The sequence below is a fragment of the Patiria miniata genome, unplaced genomic scaffold, assembly GCF_015706575.1.
Source record: "Patiria miniata isolate m_02_andy unplaced genomic scaffold, ASM1570657v1 HiC_scaffold_10, whole genome shotgun sequence".
NCBI lineage: Eukaryota > Metazoa > Echinodermata > Asteroidea > Valvatida > Asterinidae > Patiria > Patiria miniata.
The window spans coordinates 17626740-17653864 of record NW_024037048.1 but is presented as its reverse complement, the minus strand read 5'-3'; positions in this window follow the sequence as shown (position 1 = coordinate 17653864).

Here is a 27125-nt window from a genome sequence, read left to right as displayed (position 1 = left end):
TAAGCTTAGTTGATGCTATACATTTGACAAAAACAGATAAATTAAAGGGATTATTTTTTTTAGTTCTTGTCACTTGATTTCGTTGCTACAATCCCGGCCAAAATGGTTGGGACACTTCCTGAGCCTGCCACGGTCACCCACTCCCCCGCTCCCCCGGTCAATGTTGTTCTCTCCAGCTGATGGAGCACACACTGCGCAATGAGCGACAACACTGAACGGGGGCCGGGGAGTTGGGGGCCCAGCGAGATTTGGCCAGGATTGTAGCACACGTTCATAGTCTGCCCACTGGCACTATATCGAAAACATCTTCATTTTTTCTCAGATGATATATCAGGCTGAACAATTCACAGTGTATATGTGACTGATACCGGTCTCTTCCCTTTGAGCATCGCAAAGTTTCTGTCATTAAATCGGTATAGGTACTTTTTTCCCGGCAATTATATAATTTATTTGTGTGATAATTACTTCATTTGATTCGAAAATAGCAAAGCCTTCCAAAAGAGACATGAATGTTCCTCTCGCTTGAGTCCAGACAGGACCGTTGGAGAACGCATTCTGTTTGAAATGAATAATCAAACCAAATTAAATTTCACTCGACAGAGGCTTTTTTTGGCAGGGGGGCATTTAGAACTTTTGAAATTCAGTTATGCCTCCCCACTATCCCCCCCCCCCCCAATTTATCTCCTGGAGGATTTTAAAGACTCATATTTTTATTGGTATTTGTTTTCAGCCAGCAATCCGCTCGAGTGTTGAGGAGTGCTTCCGCGATAGAATTCAAGAACTGTGCTTAGGTGAGTGTCTGTTTGACATTTTCTTCATTCAAGCATCGTAATAAAGCGGTGATATGGTGGAAAATTGTATCTTTTTTTCTATTCATTTACATGTAAAAAGTTTTTGGTCACAGTTATAAACAGAAAACGTCATTCGAACAAAAGAAGTGTGCAAATCTACACTCACTGTACAACTGTGCCTCACATTTTGGCCAATCGCTGCTATGAACACAGTCCAGGCACGGTTCCTGGGGGGGGGGGGGGCTGGGGGGGGGGGGCTTTAGCCCCCCCCCCCCCCAATTTTGTCGTCTCCCCCCCCCCCAAAAAAACAATTCCACACAAAAAATTAAATAAATGCACTAGCAAAATGTAAGAATTTGACGTACATGGGAACGGTCTCCCCCTAAATGAGAAGGGTGCGTTGTACACTTTAATTTAGTTAATATAGTATGCCCGATTGTGGGAGTTATCAGCGCTCCCCATTTGCTCGTACCCACCGCCCTGCAAACAGGGCGCTGGGAAGTGCAGATGAGCTTCACCGAATCTTGTGAAGGAAGTGGGGATGGCATTCTGGGTAATTTATCATGACCTTTGTATAAAGCATCTGGCTGCAATTGTAGACCGCGGTTAGCCAATGCGCGCAAATACTATCCGAAAAGTTTGCCATAGAAATGCATACACACCATACCGGATGTGATTTTTTTTTTCATTGCGGACCATGTGGACAAATTTTGAACGTCGAATGATATGCATTTCGACCCTTCGTTAATTCGAAACGGAGCCTGAGCATCTGGCGGGAGTTGAAAAGTTACAAAACAGATAAGTTTTACAGATTTTCCTACATATTTTGCCTTTCCACCTAAAAATGGGCGCCGCATTTATGAATGAGACTAAAAGAGTGACGAATGACTCGGTCTTAACGGCCGTTTCAAACCTTACAGGGTCGTGGCCGTGACGCCTTGCCGGTCACGGGTCACGCAAAATCTATCCAATCAGAGCGTTGATTCATCAGCCCTTCCCAGCGTCCTGTTTGCAGGGCGGGGGTACGAGCGAACGCTCCCTATAGAAAATATGACACGAGCCTCCCCCCCCCCCGCCCCCCAAAAAATCTGGATTCACCTTGCTAGCCCCCCTCCCCCCCCCCCAAAAAAAATATTGGCTCTAGAACCGCGCCTGGAACACACCTTTTTGAACCGTAGCCTTTTTGTTCGTGGTCTTTGAATCAACATGCGATTCAGTTTCAAATTCTCCCTATTATAACTAACTTCGTTCGATGACGTCACAATGCTGAATTGTCGCAAAGACGTTTGTGATAATTCAAAGAATATCTACGGCTGCAGACCAGCAAATAAACTGCCATGGACCTCAGTGATAAATACCCCCACTTGTAAAGATCAGGACAAATACTCACAACTCTCCAAGGTGTTTGAAACACCCTTTGAATTAAAGTTTATTTCATAATCTTTCATTGTCTGTTCAATGTTTGCGGTATAATCCGATGACCTTTTTGGAACAAAAATTCCACCCAAAGATGATGACCCTGTAGTCCTGTAGCCCATCGCCCAAGGCACAATCTGCCACTTCACAAAACACTGAACACTCAGGTTTATTAGGACAAAAGATATTGCTCAAACAGGGGCGGATCCAGGAATTTTTGCAGGGGGAGGGTCAGGGTCCTAGCAAAAAATATGTCAGATTGTTGTGACAGGCGAACGGGTAATTATTATTACTATAATTGTGATATATTTGTGTGTGTGTTTCACAGCGAGGGCTGGGGGGGGGGGGGGTCGGCCCCCCTCCCCACCCTCTGGATCCGCGCCTGTCAAACTATTTTGTCAAATTTGACCTGAAATGCTTGTAATTTGATGTATGATGACGTCATGACGACGTCACTAAAACATCCACATCTTCAAACTTAGGTTCATGTTCATACCAGGTTTCGTCTTTCTGCAACTTCTTTTGGCATTTTAAATTCACCTAAATTTGACCTACCAGTAACCCCGGAAGGAAAGGTCAGACGACTTTATCTTCGAATATCAAAAATGTTTATCAATCTATAGTCAATAGGATTTCAAAGTGTGAACATTATTGTTCATTTGGTTTATGAGGTTTTGCAGCGAAATCACTTGTAATAAGATACCTGATGACGTCATTATGGCGTCAGAGTATACAAAAGGTACACCAGTGTTGATGTTCGCTCAAGGCTTGAAGTTAATACCATGTACTGTACGGTTCAGAAGAAAAGTCGCAGATAGTTATTGTCAGAAAAAAAACAAGAAAGAAAGAAAGAAAAAAAGAAATTTCTTAACATTTCCAAACAATGATCGGGTAGTACCCGATCACCCAAATATATCAGGGTTTTGTTGTTCGGAATGAGGAATTCCTGTTTGACTATTCAAACTAAATTATTGTTCACATACTGACTGGTTTAATTTTTGATAAAGTTGAAATCTTGACACTATAATGGATAGCACACTGTACATTCACGGAAAGTTGTATTGTCAAAACAAAGGCTATCAGTAGGACTTTTTCTAGTCATATCTATTGCAGTTTTTGGAAGAGTTGAAAACATCAAGTTCCCTGCTGATTTCAGAATAGTTTCAACTGATTGTGATTAATGCTTAACAAATTCACGCACTTTGAATACTTTAAAAAAGTGTCTTTCTTTGGTTTAAAGAATATTGCGAAAGCTCCATCCTTTATAAATAACCTCACCCATAAAATCAGTATGATCAACCACCCCTTATTTTCTTCCTCATTTTGCCATTTTAATGTTATCAATTTAATTTTAAAACACAGAAACTCTGGTGCAATGTACTCACATTGTTTCCCGGCAATCACTGAAACTAATTCAGGATCAACAGTTATGGGGAAGTTGGTCACGGAAGAACGTTTATCAGCAAATCCGGACATCAAAAACATTCCTGTCTTATTGTGTGTTATTGCTCAAGCAGTACCCTTTCAACTTTGCCAACTTTGCGCTAGAGTTCACAGTGCGCTTTTGATCATCAAGTTTCATTCAATCATCGCAGGATGAACGTGTCATGAATATAGAGGGCGCAAATACAAACGGACCGGATCGTGATATGATGTGCACAGTTTTAGACCAGTTCAAATTGCTTTATTTTACTGGGTGAATTTGTAGAAATCATGTGTAGAGTTGGTGTTTGTACAAATTACTCAGGCTTTCTGATCGCCTGAAGAGATTGAAGCAAAAGCTCTCGGATGAATTCACTCATGTATTTGCATGTAGGGTTCCACTCAGCATGCCACTGAGATTCTGTTGGATATTTGGACAAACAGCCATATTGATTTTTGGCTTATTTTTCGAAAGTTTTTGGTGATTGGTACAGATTTTCACAAATCTGAAATATTTTGTGAGACAAGTTTCAGTTGACAAACAGATGGTGGCTTACTAGAACCAAACCGGTGCGCTGATTTCCCATCCGGAAAATAAATCTTTATTTAACGACTGTAACTTGACTTCGGTAGTCCAGCTGTAGTGTTTGCGCCTCTACTTCCTTGGTATGAGATCGATTTCCCTCATTAATGCAGAAACTGTATGCTCATTGTGATTCCTATAACTACAAGTTCAAGCATCCTTGAACCAGTTAGAGGAACATAGGATCAGTTGCTCACAATCTTAAGTATGATGCAGCACAACTAATTTTTGAACTTTTAGCTTAGTTGATGCTATACATTTGACCAAAACAGATAAATTAAAGCGATTATTATTTTGGTTCTTGTCACTGACTTTCGTTGCTAACACACGCTAATAGTCTGCCCACCGGCACACTATTTCGAAAACGTCTTCAGTTTTTTTAAGACGATATATCTTGTCTGGTATAACACTATACATACACGAAATAATTCAGTGTCAAAAACAAAGCTGTTCAGACTCGACTGGTTATGAATCAAATTTTGGGAGCATTTTTTTAAAGAGCTCATTACATCAAGTTCCCTGCTGTGATTCAGAATAGTTGAAATTGATCGGGACTCGCACTTATTCAAAATAATTCACGCACTTGTAATAGTTCAGGTAAAAAATTACTGCGTTAACATTTTGGTTTAAAGAAAATAATCTTGCGAATGTTCGACTCTTTAACCTAAACAGTATATAGGTATGATCAACCACCCCCTTATTTTTTGCATCGTTTTTTCCCTGTTTAATTTATCATTTTAATTTTTAAACATGAATCGATGTACTCACATTGTATTCCGGCATTCACTCAAACTAATTCAGGATGAAGAGTTATGGAGAAGTTGGTCACGGAAGAACGTTTATCAGGAAATCCGGACAACTCAAACATGCCTGTCTTATTTTGTGTTATCATTTATGTGGATACTCGTACCCTTTGAACTTTGTTGTTAAACTGTGTCATTTCGCTAGAGTTCACAGTGCGCCATTCCGGTTTGATCATCAAACATTCAATCACTGCAGGATGAACGTGTCACTGAATATAGAGGGCGCAAATACAAATCGACCGGATCGTGATGATGCACACAGTTTTATTCAAGTTCAAATTGCTTTATCTAGTTGGATTCATTTGTAGCAATCATGTACAGCGTTGATGTCTGTGCACATTATTCGTCCCTTCTGTTCCCTGTCAAGGGCGGATCCAGAACACAATTTTTTGGGGTAGCCCCCCCCCCCCCAAAAAAAAAAAATTGGTCCCCGGAAAGTGGGTCCAAAAAATTGCGGCGTGGGGTTCACTGGGCCCGCTTAATTAGGGCCCCGAATTTTTTGTAATTCTAAATGCTCTGTGGTGATCCGAGGAAATTTCTGACCACTTTAACCATTTTTTGTTTCGAAAAGATGGTAGTGTACCAAGTGCCTGCCTTTATTGCGACGTCACTTAAAAACAAAATTGGTTTTTTTTTGGCGGGGCGGGGGGGGGGCATGGTCCCCTCCCCCCCCCCCCCCCCCGATCCGCCTTATCCGCTGTTCGTCTTAAAATATGAAGCACAAGCTCTGTTTGTATGCAGGGTTCCACTCAGCATGCCACTTAGATTCCGTTGAATATTTTCTTGAAATGGCGATAGTAGTATTTGCTTAATACTTTGAAAGTGTTTGGTCAGTTGGTACACAGATAATCATGAAAACAATTATGGGACATTGGTATGAGATCGATTGTCCTTGATAATGCAGAAAATGTATGTTCATTGTGATGCCTACAATTTCAAATGCAAGCAATTTAAACAAGAAAACATAGGATTATTTGCTTTTGAATCTTATAAAAACTTAAGAAGGTCGCAACTAACCTGTTGAAGTTTCAGCTCAGTGGATACTATCATTGAGAAAAAGCAGAGAAAACGTATGCACTATTTTGTTGAATCTCGTTACTTGATTCCGTGCTTTACGTATAACACCTTAACTATTTTCTTTTAATTTTAAAAACACCTGCAAAGTTTTCAACCGATATATCAGGCGAAATACTTTCACCGGGTATTTGATCCCAGTCTTATCTTCACACTCAGCATTGCAAGGTTTCTGCCATTAAATCGGGCAATTGTAAATGATCCTAAATTCTTTTTGCATACAGATTTCTCTTAGAAAATCTGGGCATTTGTATTGGTAGTTACTGCGTTTGATTCGAAAGTATTAAATCCTTTAAAGAAGACATGAATATTGTTGCTCGTGCGTGGGTCTGTTCAGGGCCGTTGCATGCAGGACGCATTCAGCTTAAAAAATATATTATCAATCCAGATCCCATTTCGCCCGACAGAGATTTTGATCTGGGGGTGTTTTACTTGTGAAATTCAGCTATGCCTCCCCCAACAGCCCCCAAGATACCTCCCAGCGGATTTTCAATGACTCATTTTCGTTGGTGTTATTTCCAGCTCGCAATCTGCTGAGTGTTGAGGATTCCCTTCGTGATAGAATTCAAGAACGTTACATCGAGGTGAGTGTCTGTTATTTGACATTTTCCTCACTCAATCATCAGAACAGAGCAGTGATTTTGGTGGGAGACTGTATTTGTTCTCCATATTTTTACATCTTTTGGTCAAAATTTTAACAGAAAACATCCCTCGAGTGATACTCCCTTCCAAAAACACCCACCGTAGAACTGTGCCAGACATTTTGGCCTGCAGTCTTTGCAAATTCCTCGTTAAACTCATCAGGGTGCCTCGAACTTATAGCGGAAACACGCTGAAATTTCCTTCACATTTTTTTTTGCAGGTACATCAGTTGGCAAAAAAGAGAACTAAGATGAAAACAAATATTGATCACACCAATATTTAGTTGCTGTGTAATCAGATTCTTTGGAATTTGTCTTCTTTTATTTATTTTTAAAATCGGAATTGTGTTCGCAACCGTTGTCCTAATTTTTTCTTGATCGTTCATCACTTTGTAATTCGTTTGTGATTGTTTATCAACTTCGGGAATCATAGTTTTTCCGTCCAATTTCGCAACTTTTCGTCCAATAAGAGAGACTGTTCATTACATTGCAAAAGGTCGCGGTTAGCGCATTCGATTTTTAAAAAATATTTTACACCCACCAAAGCGTGTAGGCAACTTTGTCGTGCAAAAGAAAATCCATTTCTTTTGTTGGTTTTCGATCTTGCACCGAGTATAGGCGAATCTGTAAGAGGAAGTTTTCATTTTCAACGAATGTGCAATGGAATAAGGAGTCCATTTAATTTGCAATTTGCAATTCGCCAATCGTATTGGCCATAAAAAAAAACAAATTTATATGATTTTTCATTTTTTTTTTTTACTTCCAAAGAGTGATTACAACAATTAACAAATTAATCACTTAATTGTCCTTACATAAAAATCTGCATTTTGACATAGTATTTTATCGGCGAGTGTTCTAAATGTATTTCCTTCTATCACTTTGACACTTTACATTGATACAGTTCTGTTCTGCTTTTTTCATATTCCCTTCCCAGGCATTCCAATCTTTGAAATAGCTGTACATTCCTTAATCCAAACTTTTCAAAAGCCATGTCATTTTATACTCTGTTGTATCACTATAACACAATATCTTGCTCATGCAACTTCCAAATATCATTGAACTGTGTTGCTTTTGTAAACGTATGCATCAAAGTGAATTCCCGAGCGGGACTGAAATTCAAAGCACAAGAAATTCAATGCACAAGTCACGTAATTTGCTGCTTACTTTTCACGCGTGAATGAAGAATACCCTCAAATATTTTGAGCTGTCGCTATTAAAGTTCAACCGGGTGTGAAAAGGTCTGCATGTTTTGTGCGATTTTGATTTAAAATGTTTTGTTATTATTATTAGCAAAGTATGAAAATGGGCGCGAAACCCTATAATATTTCATAGTGAATGAAAAAGTTCATTTCTGCTTTAAAACTCATAGTGAACTGGAGTTAAAAGTAAATTTGCCTGGACAAGTGCAACAAAAAGCTTAGAATGCCAACAGACTTTTGACCGAGTTACTAGTGTCTCAAAAAAAAATACATGCCTTCACAAATATTAATTTGAAAAAAAAAATCGTTTCAATAATAACGTTTAAACAAATTGAAAGCTTATTTCAAGAATCAGTCAATTCGAGAGAAATTGAACAATGCGACATTAAAACAGGTTGTTTTTCTTGACGAATTCGGCCGAGAAAACCTATTATTTTAATTACTTGACCGTAATAACTTGGTGAGAAATTTTTCCTGTTTTGGGGTGGCAATGTATCCCAATGAGAAAAAAATCTCACTCATTTATCTTAATTGATAATAAAATAGTATTCCTGACTAAAGTGTAAACTTAACCAGTCTTCGTTTGTATGTTTTTTTTCAGCCTACACTGAACTCCTTGTGATCTCTTCTTGGACCTGATCTTCAAGAACGAACCATCGAGGTGGGTGTGGTGAGGTTTAATTAATGATTCTATCAGGACCTGGGAAGGGGCAAGATGTGCTCCGCCCCCCCCCCCCCCCTCCAAAAAAAATACTACAGCTCCGGAACGCTTCGCCCTATCGGAATGCATTTTGGTGACCTTTCTAGACTCTTATTTTCATAAATGTTAGCCCCTTGACCCCTCATACGCCACTGTTATATAACAAAAAAAAACATTCTTCGAACAATGATTCCTCCAATCTCATTTTTTTTGGTTTTTTTCTTCTTCAAAGTTCAAATCTGACGGCGAATTGTCATGAATTTTAGACTAGTTCTCCTGTTTATCAAACCTCACTATTTTTCTCTACTCTTCCCGTTTTTAAAAACTATTTTATCGAAAAAAAATCTCACCTGATTTGTTTCAGTTTAATCGTTGTTATTCTGTACAGAATGAAAATCTTCGTGGCAACCGTTCTTTCAATCGCCCTCCTTCTGGGTAACTCCGTCAACCTCCGAGCTTCCGTTACTGGGCCGGTTCCCTCGGACGGTGATCCTGCGTCTCAGGCGGGCCAAACGTGCTGCCAGGAAACAGCTGCAATTGTGGGAATTTTACAAGGGTCAAAGGGTGATGCAGGTCAAAAAGGAGAGCCGGGTGACGACGGCAGAGGCCTGCCGGGCAAGATGGGACCAAGAGGTTTAATTGGGCCAACAGGGGAAACTGGTGTCAAAGGTCAAAAGGGCGATATCGGCCCCCGGGTCAGCGGGGAGCACGTGGTGTCAAAGGTCAGTTGGGGCTCCAAGGTCGTACTGGTATTGCAGGCGAGCCAGGGCTTATCGGACCGATTGGCCCTCAAGGTGACACTGGGCCTAAAGGTTCAGTCGGGCGAACCGGTCAGACTGGTGTCAAAGGTCAAAAGGGTGAGCCAGGGGAGGCACCAGACGACTCCAACCAGCGGGTAGCATTCACCGTGGTGAGGACGAGCCACTCGGATACCTCTACGCGTGAAGACACCCGTTTGCCCTTCCAGGCGACCGAGACGCTTCTGCCGGGTACCAGCTTCGATCTCGAGACCGGCACGTTCACGTGTGGTGTGCCGGGCACCTACGTGTTCATGTTTTCTGTGCTCAAATATCCTTCCAGCAGCAACCTGACCGTTTTCTCCGGAAGAACGGCGACGTGGTTGTCTCTGGCCTTAGCAGTGATTCAAGTCACGCTGAGCAGGTGTCTGGGAGCGCGGTGGTGGTTCTGCAGCGTGGAGATACGATGTATCTCACGATGTCCGGTAGGGCGTGGAGTAGTTCCAATCACCACATCTCATTCAGTGGCTTCCTCCTTTACCCCGAATAAACACAACAATCACAACATACAAAGATACACGAGCATTGTGTTGCTGATTTTTTTAATCGCTTTCCATTTTGCCGAAACAATAACCAATGAATTAAAAGAAATTAATGTTCAATGACAATGTCACAAACTATTATTATTAATGTTTATGCATTGCGCGTGCGCCGATCTGTATACTACATTGGATTCACCATTTTTTTTAAATTCTTGCAAAACAAAATATTTAGCTTTATGCATGAGTATTGAGATATAGTGAAAAGTATGCGTTAAGTTTTTTGACAACAATTTTTTTTGGGTACCCATTGTAGGCCTATCGAGAAGTATTTTGATGGAATATTTATTCAAAGCAAGCTGGGTCATTATTTTTTGTAGAAACAAAAGATTTGCAATATTAAAGCAGTGCCACCATATGTATCCAGAAATGTTAACAACTAAAAAAAAATGTGTCTATCTCGACCAACCTGGATTCTTTAGGCCATGTTTCTGACCGCCATTTTTTTTTTATTGCCACATTTGGTCAACATATAAAATAACGTGTTTTTTTTCCCCGAAAACAAATGCAACTAATTTGTAGTATTGGGTATTTAAAACAGACTAATTAAACACAATAACTGTATCCTAAAGCAAACAAAGTATAAAAGACATACAGAAAAACAAACAAAATATTTTGCTACATACCTGGATAATTTTAGGGCGTTTACTGTAACTTATTTTCTTTGCCTTATGTTCCCTGTATGCCCAGCACAGATAATGTCAATTAAATCAATCCCATGTATGTATCAATTTTTATTTCATGTCACAAAAAAAGTCTCGAGTGATTGAATCTGATTTTCTTATAGACTTTAAGCTTGGCATTTGGATTAACAATTGTTTTTAATATTCTAATGCTATTCACAGCAATTAGAATACACTGGTTTTTATTAAATGATTGCATTATTTTAAACATTACAATATGTGAGAATTATGTAAAAGTAACAATTGACTTGCTATGAAAACAGTATGCATAAAACCTCATTCTGAGGATTACCAAAAGCACCACCATCGTTGATAAATACTCTCTTTTTTCGCTTGGCTTCGTTATGAAAAAAACCCATGATTTTAATTACTTTCAGTTGAAACAGAAACGTGCCCATAGTAATGGAAAAAGTGGAGTTGGCTGTTGTTTTTAAAGCCCGCAAAAGTGCGACAAGTGTTTCTTGATTAAAAGACTCCAAATTATTTGAGTCTTTCATTGTTCTTAATCAGCATTACTTGATTGCATTCAAGAAACTCACTTTGAAAACATCAGTGAAAGTGTGAGCCCGCTAGATGGTAAAGAAACAATCTCAACGAAATCAATCAAAACAAAGCACAAATTCCATTCAAGTGAGGAGGGTCTTTCAACTGGTTGGAATTGTCCTTTGTCACTGTATCATTTCAAGTGAATTTCTTTGTATTGACTTTTATTTGGATGCCATATTTGGTCAGGTGATGCAAGGCCCCTGCTGACAGCATATCCTTGGATAATATCTCCAGCCAGCACATGTACATGTAAGCTGAACAAGTACGCTTCCTGGGAATAGGTAGACTCCTGCAAGAAATCAAAGAAAAGGTTATAATGGACCCTTCCTGCATGTCAATCAACAGTGCACATTGGCCAATCAGATCACCACTTTTGATCAGGTGACCACAGTAGCTCAGTCAGACTGGGTCACAAGCACTGTTAGATCTATTGCTCACCCCGCCCCCATTTTTTGCACCAGCGGTTAAACCCCCCCCCCCCCCCCCCCCCCGAGTATTCTGTAAAGAGTGCCCTTTTTACACAAGCAACTTTTAGTTTTTACACAAGTGTCCTTAGTTTTGTTTAAAAAGTTTCTTGTTTCGCCAGCGGCTTTTAAAGAATTTTTGGTATTTCGTGTAAACGTCAGCAATTGTGCCGCCATGAAAAGCGCCACCCATTGACCTACCGCCGTTTGCGAGTTAACCACGCCCCTTAGACAACTCTATAAGCCTTTTCGCTGATACCGCCATCTTTGAATTATTTTTTTTTTCGGGGGGGGGGGGGGGGCATTACAATGAAAATACGTCTCATCATGCAACTGTAGCTGAGAATGATGGGATGACTTTTCAATGTAATGCCCCCCCTCCCCCCCCCCCCCCCCCCATTTCAAAGATGGCGGTATCTGCGAAACGGCTCATGGAATTTTGTACGTTAACTTTTGTTTGTCTCAGATTTTGGCGTTCTGCGTCCATTTGTATATCATGTTTAGACAATATTTTACAAGCTGCGTTGACGCAATTCCACCGTGATAGGTTAATTGTCCGATAGTGGCCATTATCGCCGGTTTGTACTTACATGACAATAAGCTGAGCCTCCTGGGAATGTTGGCGAAGCAATTCACGGATCCGCATCTGTCTGTTGGTCTGAAAGAAAAAAAAAGATTTCAGGCGAAAAAATGTGATTTATTGATGTTTACTAAAGTCGAGTTCCATGCACTTGGCAAATCAAATGAAATGAGAGTTGTACGAAAAATGGATTGAAAGTGATCAATCTCATTATTGAAAATCATCCTCCAGAATGTCAAAGGTTGGACCCAATTAACAGATGTTGCAAGACTGGACTTAAAATCACACAAACCAGGGACTTAGCGTAAAGTGGACACTGGGAAAGCATTAAGTGTATTGTCTCCATGCATGGACAAAAGAGGGCGCTTTATAGTCAAACATGCAAAAGCCGGAATGAGGGACACTTCACTGGTTCACTCATGCTGGTTATCGTGTATTTGGTACCAGCATTTATAAGCCACGATGGCGCCCAAATGGCCCTCGTTTATAGTTTTTTCTGTGGGGGAGGGGGGGTGCTTGATCGCAAGAAGGAGATTCTACCTTCTCGTTGAGCGTAGTGACTTCTTCTTCGCTGATCTTCCAAGGAAACTTCTCTGTGGTCTCCCCTGCTTCCTCATCCAGCATCCAGGGTTTGGACAGCTCCTTGAACCGTCTCAGGCTCTACTCCTTGGGCTTCTTGTTCAGGTCCGGGATGACCTCCAAGTCTGAGTAGTTGATGCGGAACTTGCTGAGCATGTTGGCCATGTTCATCTTCTCCCTGTCCATTTGCTCCTTCTTGCCCGTGGTGGCAAAGACGCGCAGCTTGCATTTCTACCAGTTGGATTTCAAGGAGATGAGGTTGGGATGAGTAGGGTCAAGCCTGGGGGGGGGGGGGGGGGTGGTGGTGGGAGGTGGGGGCTGAGGGGGGGGGGGGGGGTTACAAACAAAACTTATACAGAGCATTATTTCCCTTTGACATAAAGCATGTGTTTCCTTCGACATGCAGCCATCCAGAATAACCAGAGAGATCTCTGAAAGGCTCCCTGAAATGAATAGGACACTGAAACAAAATAATAAAGCCAACCAAGAACAAAAAGTGTGGTGTTTTCTATTAGGCCAAAAAAAAAAGCCGGTCTCTGGTCGGCGCGCGCGTCAATTTTAATCATGCGCGTTAATCTTTTTTTTCCAAAATGTTTCGCAGTAGCTCCGACAGCGCCCTCTATTGCCGCATCTCCTCAATTTGTTTTTAACAAAGAGCACCAAGGAATGGGAAATTGCTAGAGAGCACCATCGAGAGCACCAAGGCAAATTATGGAGGACACCAATGTACATGAGGACACCAAAAAAGCAAAATAGTACCCCACCTTGGGCCAAGTTCGCGCAAGGTAATAGTTGACCAATGGTTAACTAACGTTTGCCCGAACTCTGTCTAGTCGACGGTGATTGACTACGCTAGTCGACTATTTGGAACCAGCCTACTGGGGTTGGTTGCTTCGCTGGTAACCAATAGCCGTGCGTATTCATAACGCTAGCAGAGAGCCAAGATCCAGAAGTTTTGCGATGACATTTTGACCAGCGTTTGACTAGAGACGTTCGCACGTTGCTATCAGTGCGCAGGCGTAAGGTACCGTAATTTCCTGCGGATAAGACGCGTCTTATCTGACTTTCTAGACCACAAAAACATCGCTGCGCCTTATCTACAGGTGCGCCTTATCTGGTGTCGCTTGAGTTCAAAGTGACGGTCTTTGTGTGAAGAATTCTTTCAATGCCGCAATCAATAATGCGGTCAACCAAGGCTCAACTCTCCAGACATTGTGACCGTATTTTCATTCCAACAATGCCGCGATGTGTTGATCCCCCATGATCGTGCTTTCATTCCAACAATGCCGCAATGCGTTGATCCCCCTTAGTGATCGTGCTTTCGTTCCAACAATGCCGTCATACAAACGTTTTTCTTTGTGGCCGTTTTTTCATTCCGAAAATGCTGCAATCAGAATTACTTAAAACGTTTGGAAATCGCATTCACTCAAGTTCTATTGTGTGAACGTTGAGGGTGTTTATTGTACAGGATATCTTCGAAGTCTGCTTTAGACTTAGGATAATATGAAATACTAATGTCAACATGACAATCGGCATCATTTTGAAACCGAAGTCAACAAGGTTCCTCCATTCACCGCATTTTGGTGTTGCTCAAAGGTGTGCGGTTGGTTTTTTCTGCAAGCCTGAAGATCAAGATGAAAACAGTGCGAGTCGGTAAAAGCGGCTCAGGAAAGCGTACATGTACTTCCGGCCCGAGCGCCATGTTATGCATACAGAGACCGCACGAACCTCAGTGCACGTGTGGCCGAACATTTTGTAGAAACACGCTGCGGTGTATCATCAAGTCCGAGCGGTAAAATCTCGTTAAAATATATATTTCAACGGACAAATACATACACAGAGAAGAGAGATCACGTTCTGAGAATTAATTTGCGGAAATTCTCTTTCTCCACCGATGTACATGTATGTTATTTTCTACGATCCAAATTCGTCCTGATACGCTACTGTAGTCATGCACGGAACATCATGGTCCGGTACCGTACGTAGGCCGTAGTCACTGGTTCCTGGCCCACATCATAGCTTCGATTCTGTAAGCATGCGATGGGAACCGTCGAACCATGGCTTCGACGACGTGCATCACAAATGCGTCAGAATTACAGGCCTTTTCGTCAAGATTTAGCGTGTCAAGATGAAATAATATCGTGTAAACGATTATGTTGTGCATGCAAATGGCGTGTGTAATATTACTGTGCGTATCGGCGGCTGAAAATGTGATCGGCAATTTGTTTTCTGTGTACGGTGAGTAATTATTTATACTGACACTGTGACAGCTCGGTTACTTCTCCCACGCGGTCTGGGTAAATTTTCCCGTGTCGAAAGTCCAAGTGCGGACAGTGGTCACATTTGACCATTTCTCATTTTACTATCCTCTCAGTAAAACCTTCCAAAAAAAAAGTCCAGTGCGGACACGGCTTAATTCATCCTCCGTGATCCGTGATAGTGTGATCATTCTAAGGCAACACAATGGCCCCTTTGTGGCGATGTACCGACACCGGGTGACGCCTGGTGTTCTTCTGTGTGCGGTCAAACATGCGTCTTATGCGGCGGTGCGCCTTATCTGTTGGCGTTTGAATTTTTTGGGGGTGATTTTAGGGACCTGCGCCTTATCCACCGCGCGCCTTATCCGCAGGAAATTACGGTACGTCACAAATCAACCACTAGTCGACTAATAATGGTCCTTGCCCGAACTTGGCCTTATCTGTACAATCCAAGCTTGAAAAAAAAAAACCGCGTCCCCGCGTCAATTCCGGAACTTTGGTCTGACCAGAGACCGAATATTTTTTTTTTTGGCCTTACATGTAAAAAGGAACTGTGTGGTAGGGTAGGTAAAAATCTGTTTTGGGGGGTTTGACATTTCTATAGCCTAAAAATATAAGGTGGGATGATAGTCATTAAAATTTACTTTTTTTTCTATTGTGCATGCATTAGTTAACATGTGAATCATTCTGCACTTCTGACCAACTTACACAAAAATAAAAATAAAGTTTATAGTTTTCACTATAGAAGGGGGGGGGGGTGCTTGAGCCCAAGGAGGAGATTCTACCTTCTCTTTGAGCGTGGTGACTTCTTCCTTGCTGATCTTCCAAGGAAACTTCTCCATGGTCTCCAGGCTGCTTCCTCATCCAGCATCCAGGGTTTGGAGAGCTCCTTGATGATTGTGTTGGTCTTGATCTTACCCAACCCACCAATCTAGACGGAAACCAATCAGGAAGGAAAATTTGAATGCATTTGCTCTAAATACATTGTGTCCAGGTCTTGGAAAATACCAACGCTAGTGCTGAAAAAAAGCGAGAAACCTCGACAAATCTGGTTTAATGATCTTGTTATACATTTTGCAACTTTGACTCAATTCTTTAAAGACCTGCTTGCATTTTACTCAAACTGTTCATCAAAATTCATTCCGCAAAGTCTGTGAGTACACATTCGGTACTCAAAATACTCATCGAAATATTCTGCTCACCCTGTATGTTGAGATCACAAAAACTAGGTACTACGCGTTAAGTTACGGAAGACAGATAGTGCCACTCAATGAGTGTGAATATATTTTTTGGGTGCGTGTGGGAATATTTTTTTTGTACAGCGGCCGCCACTTATTATCTGACGGCCGCCACATAATAAGTGGCGGCCGCTGTACAAAAAAATAATTTTTCACACGCACCAACGAAAAAATATTCACACTCATTGAGTGGCACTATCCATCTTCCGTATAAGGTGGGTACTGGGAAGAGCTCTAAGTGTATTGTCTCCATGCATGGACAAAAGAGGGCGCTTTATAGTCAAACAAGCAGAAGCCGGAATGAGGGACACTTCACTGGTTCACTCATGCTGGTTATCGTGTATTTGGTACCAGCATTTATAAGCCACGATGGCGCCCAAATGGCCCTCGTTGATAGTTTTCTCTGTGGGGGGGGGGGGGGGGGGCTTGAGCTCAAGGAGGAGATTCTACCTTCTCGTTGAGTGTAGTGACTACTTTCTTGCTGATCTTCCAAGGAAACTTCTCCGTGGTCTCACCTGCTTCCTCATCCAGCATCCAGGGTTTGGACAGCTCCTTGAACCGTCTCAGGCTCTACTCCTTGGGCTTCTTGTTCAGGTCCGGCATGACCTCCACGTCTGAGCAGTTGATGCGGAACTTGCTGAGCATGTTGGCCATGTTCATCTTCTCCCTGTCCATTTGCTCCTTCTTGCAGTGGCGGCAAAGACGTGCAGCCTGCATTTTCTCCAGTTGGATTTCAAGGAGATGAGGTGAGGGATGAGTAGGGTCAAGCCTGGGGGTGGTGGGAGGTGGGGGCGGAGGTTGGGGGGGGGGGTTCACAAACAAAAATTATACAGAGCATTATTTCCCTTTGACATAAAGCATGTGTTTCCTTCGACATGCAGCCATCCAGAATAACCTGAGAGATCTCTGAAAGGCTCCCTGAAATGAATAGGACACTGAAACAAAATAATAAAGCCAACCAAGAACAAAAAGTGTGGTGTTTTCTATTAGCCCTAAAAAAAAAAGTCGGTCTCTGGTCGGCGCGCGCGTCGATTTTAATCATGCGGGTCAATCTTTTTTTCCAAAATGTTTCGCGGTAGCTCCGACAGCGCCCTCTATTGCCACATCTCCTCAATTTTTTTTTAACAAAGAGCACCAAGGAATGGGAAATTGCTAGAGAGCACCATCGAGAGCACCAAGGCAAATTATGGAGGACACCAATGTACATGAGGACACCAAAAAAGCAAAATAGTACCCCACCTTGGGCCAAGTTCGCACAAGGACTATAGTTGACCAATGGTTAACTAACGTTTGCCCGAACTCTGTCCAGTCGACGGTGATTGACTACGCTAGTCGACTATTTGGAACCAGCCTACTGGGGTTGGTTGCTCCGCTGGTAACCAATAGCCGTGCGTATTCATAACGCTAGCAGAGAGCCAGGATCCGGAAGTTTGCGATGACATTTTGACCAGCATTGACTAGAGACGTTCGCACGTTGCTATCAGTGCGCAGGCGTAAGGTACGTCACAAATCAACCACTAGTCGACTAATGGTCCTTGCCCGAACTTGCCTTGTCTGTACAATCCAAGCTTGAAAAAAAAAAAGCAAAAAAAAAAAAGGCCACGTCCCCACGTCAATTCCGGAACTTTGTCTGACCAGAGACCAAATATTTTTTTGGGTCTACATCTATAAGAAACAACTGTGTGGTAGGGTAGGTAAAAATCTGGGGTTTTTTGGGGGGGGGGGTTGACATTTCTATAGCCTGAAAATATAAGGTGGGATGATAGTCATTAAAATTTACTTTTTTTCTCTATTTTGCATGCATTAGTTAACATGTGAATCATTCTGCACTTCTGACCAACTTACACAAAAATAAAAATAAAGTTTATAGTTTTCACTATAGAAGGGGGGGTGCTTGAGCGCAAGGAGGAGATTCTACCTTCTCTTTGAGCGTGGTGACTTCTTCCTTGCTGATCTTCCAAGGAAACTTCTCCGTGGTCTCCAGGCTGCTTCCTCATCCAGCATCCAGGGTTTGGAGAGCTCCTTGATGATTGTGCTGGTCTTGATCTTACCCAACCCACCAATCTAGACTGAAACCAATCAGGAAGGAAAATTTGAAAGCATTTTGGTCTGAATAAATTGTGTTCCGGTCTTGGAAAAGACCAACGTTAGTGCTGAAAAAAAGCGAGAAACCTTGACAAATCTGGTTTAATGATCTTGTTATACATTTTGCAACTTTTACTCAATTCTCTAAAGACCTGCTTGCATTTTACTCAAACTGTTCATCAAAATTCATTCCGCAAAGTCTTTTTCAAGTTCTCAACTGTGAGTACACATTTCGGTACTCAAAATACTCATCGAAATATTCTGCTCACACGTATGTTGAAATCACAAAAACTAGGTACTACGCGTTAAGTTACAGAAGACCGATAGTGCCACTCAATGAGTGTGAATATATTTTTTGGTGCGGATGGGAATATTTTTTTTGTACAGCGGCCGCGACATAAATTTAAAATAATAAGTGGCAGCCGCTGTGCAAAAAAAAAATATTTTCACACGTACAAATAAAATACATTTCCCTTTTTTATGTGGCGGCCGCCAGATAATAAGTCGCAGCCGCCACATAAAAAAAGTGTGAATATATTTTTTTTTGTACAGCGGCCGCCACTTATTATCTGACTGCCGCCACATAATAAGTGGCGGCCACTGTACAAAAAAAAAATTTTCACACGCACCAAAAAAAAATATATTCACACTCATTGAGTGGCACTATCCATCTTCCGTATAAAGTGGGTACTGGGAAGAGCTCTAAGTGTATTGTCTCCATGCATGGACAAAAGAGGGCGCTTTATAGTCAAACAAGCAGAAGCCGGAATGAGGGACACTTCACTGGTTCACTCATGCTGGTTATCGTTCATTTGGTACCAGCATTTATAAGCCACGATGGCGCCCAAATGGCCTTCGTTTATAGTTTTCACTGTGGAGGGGAGGGGGGGGGGTGCTTAAGCGCAAGAAGGAGATTCTACCTTCTCGTTGAGCGTAGTGACTTCCTCCTTGCTGATCTTCCAAGGAAACTTCTCTGTAGTCTCGCCTGCTTCCTCATCCAGCATCCAGGGTTTGTTCAGCTCCTTGAACCGTCTCAGGCTCTACTCCTTGGGCTTCTTGTTCTGGTCCGGGATGACCTCCACGTCCGAGCAGTTGATGCAGAACTTGCTGAGCATGTTGGCCATGTTCATCTTCTCCCTGTCCATTTGCTCCTTCTTGTCCGTGGTGGCAAAGACGTGCAGCTTGCATTTCCCCAGTTGGATTTCAAGGAGATGAGGTGAGGGATGAGTAGATCAAGCCTGGGCGGGGGGGGGGGGGGGGGGGGGGGGGGGGGGGGGGGGGAGGGAGACGGGGGGGGTTCACAAACAAAAATTATTTGAAACATTTATTAAAATAATAAGGCCAACCAAGAACAAAAAGTGTGGTGTTTTCTATTACATATAAAAAACAACTGTGTGGTAGGGTAGGTAAAAATCTGTTTTGGGGATTAGACATTTCTATAGCCTACAAATATAGGGTGGGATGATAGTCATTGAAATTTACTTTTTTTCTCTTTTTGCATGCATTAGTTAACATCTGAATCATTCTGCACTACTGACCAACTTACACAAAAAGTAATATAAAGTTTATAGTGTTCACTGTGGGGGGGGGGGTGTGCTTGAGTGCAAGGAGGAGATTCTACCTTCTCTTTGAGCATGGTGACTTCTTCCTTGCTGATCCTCCAATTAGGAAACTTCTCCGTGATCTCCAGGCTGCTTCCTCATCCACCATCCTGGGTTTGGAGAGCTCCTTGATGATTGTGTTGGTCTTGATCTTACCCAACCAACAGCACAGAACTCCATCTTGTCCTTGTACCAGCCTGCAGAAAAAAAGAAAAGAAACAGTCAATTGTTATTTAATGATCGTTAACTTGGTTATCGTTAAGATCGGAGTAAACCTGAAGTTAACACAACCTCGATATACCTCACGGTATACCAAACGTTAAATCTGACACCGTGGCAGCAAGGAGATTTCCACCTTTCTATGAATATGCCTTTGAATGAGCATGACGACTATTTAAAAAAGATATAGACATATATCATACTCGGCAATAGGGATAGTCTGTGGAAAGAACTTGGGACAGGTGTGTACAAAGTTACGCGCAAGACTCAGACTTGTTTTAAGCGAATTACTGAGAAGACGACCATAATTATTGGTAATGAGGATACTTTTATTATGGAGTAGATTAACCATCTTGGTTAGGGGGATATTTTTTAGAGGGGAATTATGGAGGAGACTAACCATCTTGGCTAGGGGATATTTTTCTTAGAAGGGAACTATGGAGGAGACTAAACCATGCTTGGCTCGGAGGGTGCTTTTTTTGAAGGAAATTATGGAGGAGACTACCATATTGGCTTGGAGGATATTTTTTTTAGGAGGGAATTACTAAAGGGACTAAACATCTTGCCTAGGAGGATATTTTTAGAAGGGAATAATGGAATAGACTAACCATCGTGGCTAGGAGGATATTTTTTTAGAAGGGAATTACAGAGGAGACTAACCATCTTGGCTAGGAGAATATTTTTTAGAAGGGAATTATGGAGGAGAGGAACCATCATGGTTAGGAAGATATTTGTTTTAGAAGGGATTTATTGAGAAGACTAACCATCCCGGCTAAAGGACATTTTTAGAAGGAATTTATGGAAGAAACTAACAATCTAGGCTAGAAGGACATTTTTTAAGAAGGGAATTATGGAGGAGACGAACCATCATGGTTAGGAAGATATTTGTTTTAGAAAGGATTAATGGCTAGGAGGATATTTTTAGAAGGAAATTATGGAGAAAGCTACAACCATCTTGGCTAGGGGAATATGTTTTTAAAGGAATTAATGAGGATATTAACCATCTTGGCTAGGAGGCTATATTGTTGTTTTTTCTTTTTTTGTGAAATTGTTTTATAGAAGAATATTTCATCAAGTATTAAATATCGTGACAAAGGACGAATTAGTTATAATGCAGGCTAGGGGGCTTACTTTGTTAATGAGGAAAAAGGATTTTGATATCTGAAGGAAGGAGGTTAATGGAAACATTTTCCAGATCCCAAACCATACCTGACATCGCACCCCCCTCCCCAGCCAAAGCTAGATCCACCTGTTTAGGATTTCACGCTAGTTTCTGCTATAGTGAGTAGGTTTGCGTAATTGTGAAGTAAGTGCCCTTAGATTAGCCACTCATTATTTTCATGGGAATCGCCAACACTACAACAGACCTTTTTGCATGACACTTAGAAATTACAGCTTTTGCAAAAGTGTAAACAATCAGTTACAGGGGATAACTTCTGTGCTTACAGGGATAGCGCAGGATTTCGGTGCTAGTGTGCTAGATCATCAGCACAGAATTGTGTGCTTAAACCATGAAATTGAGTCTATTGAGTTAGTAGTGGCTTTGTGTACTTACATGACAATGAGCTGAGCCTCCTGGGAATGTTGGAGAAGCAATTCACGGATCCGCATCTGTCTGTTGGTCTAAAAGAAAAAGAAAGATTTCAGGCGAAAAAATGGAGTGATTTATTGATGTTTAATAAAGTCGAGTTCCATGCACTTGGCAAATCAAATGAACTGAGAGTTGTACGGAAAAATGGATTGAAAGTGATCAATCTCATTATTGAAAATCACCCACCAGAATGTCAAAGGTTGGACACAATTAACAAATGTTGCAAGACTGGACTTATCACACAAACCAGGGACTAAGCGTAAAGTGGATACTGGGAAAGCTTTAAGTGTATTGTCTCCATGCATGGACAAAAGAGGGCGCTTTATAGTCAAACTAGCAGAAGCCGGAATGAGGGACACTTCACTGGTTCACTCATGCTGGTTATCGTGTATTTGGAACCAGCATTTATAAGCCACGATGGCGCCCAAACGGCCCTCGTTGATAGTTTTCTCTGTGGAGGGGGGGGGGGGTCTTGAGCGCAAGAAAGAGATTCTACCTTCTCGTTGAGCGTAGTGACTTCTTCCTTGCTGATCTTCCAAGGAAACTTCTCCGTGGTCTCCCCTGCTTCCTCATCCAGCATCCAGGGTTTGGACAGCTCCTTGAACCGTCTCAGGCTCTACTCCTTGGGCTTCTTGTTCAGGTCCGGGATGACCTCCACGTCCGAGCAGTTGATGCGGAACTTGCTGAGCATGTTGGCCATGTTCATCTTCTCCCTGTCCATTTGCTCCTTCTTGCCCGTGGTGGCAAAGATGTGCAGCTTGCATTTCTCCCAGTTGGATTTCATGGAGATGAGGTGAGGGATGAGTAGGGTCAAGCCTGGGAGGTGGGGGGGGGGGGGGTTCACAAACAAAAATTGTACAGAGCATTATTTCTCCGACATAAAGCATGTGTTTCCTTAGACATGCAGCCATCCAGAATAACCTGAGAGATCTCTGAAAGGCTCCATGAAATGAATTGGACACTGAAACAAAATAATAAAGCCAACCAAGAACAAAAAGTGTGGTGTTTTCTATTACATATAAAAAAACAACTGTATGGTAGGGTAGGTAAAAATCTGTTTTGGGGGGTTTGACATTTCTATAGCCTAAAAATATAGGGTGGGATGATAGTCATTAACATTTACTTTTTTCCCTCTATTTTGCATGCATTAGTTAACATGTGAATCATTCTGCACTACTGACCAACTTACAAAAAATAAATAATATAAAGTTGATAGTTTTCACTGTGGGGGGGGGGGGGGGGGGGGGTGCTTGAGCGCAAGGAGGAGATTCTACCTTCTCTTTGAGCGTGGTGACTTCTTCCTTGCTGATCTTCCAAGGAAACTTCTCCGTGGTCTCCAGGCTGCTTCCTCATCCAGCATCCAGGCTTTGGAGAGCTCCTTGATGATTGTGTTGGTCTTGATCTTACCCAACCCACCAATCTAGACGGAAACCAATCAGGAAGGAAAATTTGAATGCATTTGCTCTAAATAAATCGTGTCCAGGTCTTGGAAAAGACTAACGTTAGCGCTGCACAAAGCCAAAAACCTGGACAAATCTGGTTTAATGATCTTGTTATACATTTTGCTACTTTGACTTAATTTTTAAAGACCTGCTTGCATTTTACTCAAACTGTTCATCAAAATTCATTCCGCAAAGTCTTCTTCAAGTACTCAACTGTGAGTACACATTTCGGTACTCAAAATACGGTACTCGAACGACAGTGCCTATTGTCCTCCAACGCCGGTTTGTGCACTAAGTCTATGGGAAAGGTTTAGATCAGGGAACAAAGGAAAACACAAAGCCAATTAATCCTCGAAAGCATAGCAGAAAACGACTGTGTGCGCGTTATGGTAAGTGTGTACAGTGTTCGTATATTTTAAATGCAATTTTTGTTTTTCTTTTAATGCAAACAAATATTATATGCATTATACAGTATGTCCAAAAGAAATGTCCGTCTGACCATATTTGAAATAACTACAAAACCATGAAGTCCAATTTGAAAAAGTTTGATTGTGCAGATACTCCCTATCTTGGCCTCAACCCCGATGAGTTTCATTTAATTTCAGTCACGCATCACTGCACACTTGTCAATTGATCACAACAACATTTTGGGACACTGTGACCAAGTTCCTTACCTTAATCAATTTCAGTGCTGTGTTAAGTAAGCTGTGTAAAATCCTGCATGTTGTGAAAAGGGCTGCAATTGGGATTGGAATCATTTGCCTGGCTATCAGTCATCACGGCAAGACCTCGGTTTAATGCTCAAGGGCAAATGATTCCAATCCCAAACCACATCAGACTTTTTTTTCCACAGACACTTTTTGGGGGCATAATGTATGACAATTAATAATGATATAGGATGAGATTTGAAGGTTTGCATGGTGGAAAGATACTAAGACAAGATAAGTTTTTGCGGTAGCACATGTGAACAAATCTCTTTTCTGAGTATGTGTGGTTCTGAAAAGAACCGGAGGGACTCAGCGTTTCGAACAGTATGCTCTGCCGTCGTCAGGAGAATGAAGGATTCCAACGATGATGCGATGTTATAAGGATGGGTGCGGTGAGGCATGAGAAGGATGCAAACTGGTGAAGCTCGAACCGGTGAAGCTGAGACAGGATGCAAGTTGACTGAAGGATGCTGGATGATCACTGGAGCGTGTCAGTACACAGTGAGGGGGCAAAGGGGAAGGAGCTCAGGGGTATAGTTGGCTTCTCTGATGCGTCGGGGGTACAAGCGGTCGATGCTACTGAGTATTTCTGCTTGGCTTCAGTTGATCGGGTGGTCTTCGGTGTGGGAGTGTTTGACGATGGAAGATTTCTTGAAGTCTCCCTTCCTGCCATGGGCTTTGCGTTCATTGAGTCTGGTGGGGAGGTCCCTGCCAGTCTCGCCGATATACACTTTGCCACATTGACATGGAATCTTGTACACTCCTGGTCTGCATTCTGGGTCACACCGATCCTTGTGTGAAGTCAGCAGGTTCTGCATCTTCAGAGGGGCTGTGTGAAAGACTCGAATTCCATGCTTTTGGAGGATCCACTGGATGTGATGAGAAGTGGTGCCTAAGTAGGGGAGGGTGATGGAACTAGGGGCCCTAACTAGTTGGCTTTGGGTATAGGAGACCCTACGGCCAAGAATGGTTCTTGGGTCTTGTGTCTTGACTTGGCTGGGCTGGTATCCGTTGCGCTGCAGTGCTGTGGTGATGTGATGGAGTTCTTGAGGTAGGTGTTCATCATCTGCGACGATGAACACCTACCTCAAGAACTCCATCACATCACCACAGCTTCACCAGTTTGCATCCTTCTCATGCCTCACCGCACCCATCCTTATAACATCACATCATCGTTTGAATCCTTCATTCTCCTGACGATGGGCAGAGCATACTGTTCGAAACATTGAGTCCCTCCGGTTCTTTTCAGAACAACACAAACTCAGAAAAGAGTTTTATTCACATGGTGCTACCGCAAAACTTATCTTGTCTTAATTATGATATACTTAGTGTCATAAAACTTTTTAAGTCTAACGTTATTTTTGTTTTAGTTATGATTTTAGTAATGTAAGATGATTTGATATGATGGAGTTGAGATAATCTGTCGCCTACCTTTTGCTGCTTCTTCTTTTTGTAGTCAAAGTCAAGACGTCGCCCCTGTAACTTCTTCCGATGGTGCTGAAAAAAAAAAACATTGGGGAGACAAATTAACATATTGTTTGACAAGAGACATTTGCACATTGCTGTAAGGCACCTTATAAAAATTATGGGTCAAAGTGTGACAATTTTCGAGTTCCTGTTATCTCTGAGCATTGTCATTTGCCGTTCAAGTATCATTAAGAATGACTTCAACAATTTGTTGGGTAGGTTGTCTGCTTCACATAATCACTCTTGGCGGACGACTGCATTAACCCTAACCTTCCCAAATCCTTCCAAATCCTCTTTGCAAAATGGAGGATTTTGCAGGATTGAGGCTGTTTAATTGGCAAAAATGTTGTGGCTGATTTTGCAGGATGCAGTGTGTTAAAGTCTTCGGCCGGGCCTTGTGTTTGTTTATGCTCAGCTGTGCATAAATTATACTTGAAGTCCTCCGCACTGCTCAGGATGTCACTGGCTCAGCCTCAACATATTGACAGTGATTGCTGGAGGATTTTGTAGGATTGAGGCAGTGATCATTCTTCCACGGATTACATTCAAGAAATAATGGAGGATTTGCAGGATTGAGGCTGCATGCAATTTTGACATGGAGGCAGTTGGAGGATTTTGCAGCATCATCGCAAAAATTCCCAGGGAGTTAGGGTTAAGAATGACTTAAACAATTTTGTATTCGTTGTGTAGGTAGTTTGCTATTCATAATCACCCTTGGAGGACGACTGCATTAAGGAGTGCACCAGAATTATAAAATCACAGATGTCAGATTTAACAGGGACAGGAAAAAAGTGGACCCCAAATTTATTGAATGACCCAAAGTACACAGGCATAAGTTACAACCCAAATCAACCAGTAATCGATCACTGGTCTTCTATCAATTTTTTCCAGATTGGCCACAATTTGTGCTTGAATTTCCCCGCAGGTGGCTGTGCAACACAGTCCTGCTTCTATCAAAATCAACCAAATTCTGTCAGATTCTGTAAGATGGAACTCACGTTGATCTCTTTCAGATCTTGTTCTTGAGATGATCCAGGGGATCCAGGAAGTTCTGTCTGACGTTCAAATCGAAGGCGTCCTTGACTTCAGAAAGTTGCATCATTGATTCTCCCATCTCGACCATCGCCGTAGCTGTATCCAAAAAATAACCAAAATTTTTTTTTGTTTTTTTATTGATACCTATAAAAAACAACATTTTATTGTTCTGTTGTTTCCACCAAAACTAAACAGCTGTGCTAAGTATACCCTGGGAGCTGAGATTGTCTATGAAATGCATGGTCTATGAAATGCATTATTAGACGGAGTAAAAAAAAAAACGGTTTCCCGTCTGCTTTATTTTTCCTCCACCATGAGGTGAGGTATATGTTTTCATCGGCCTTGGTTTGTCTGTGAACAGGATAACTCAGGATAAATGCGGAGGCACTAGGCTCACGTGAATCGCGCACTCCGGACTCCTTCGACCAAAACATTTGCGAGCCTCGTCTTTAAGAACGCATGTACGTAGTCGTGGCGCGACCTCAAAAATGGCTACTAATTTTGTTCGCCGGATACGCTATATGAGAATGTAATTTCCAGTAACCCTGGTTAACCCTTCTGTTAGTGAGCATAAGCCATGTCTGAATGACATGGCTACGGCTAGCACAAGCCCACATGGGAAGTGGCTTCATCTGCTTCCATAGGTGCAACTAATGTATTAGCCG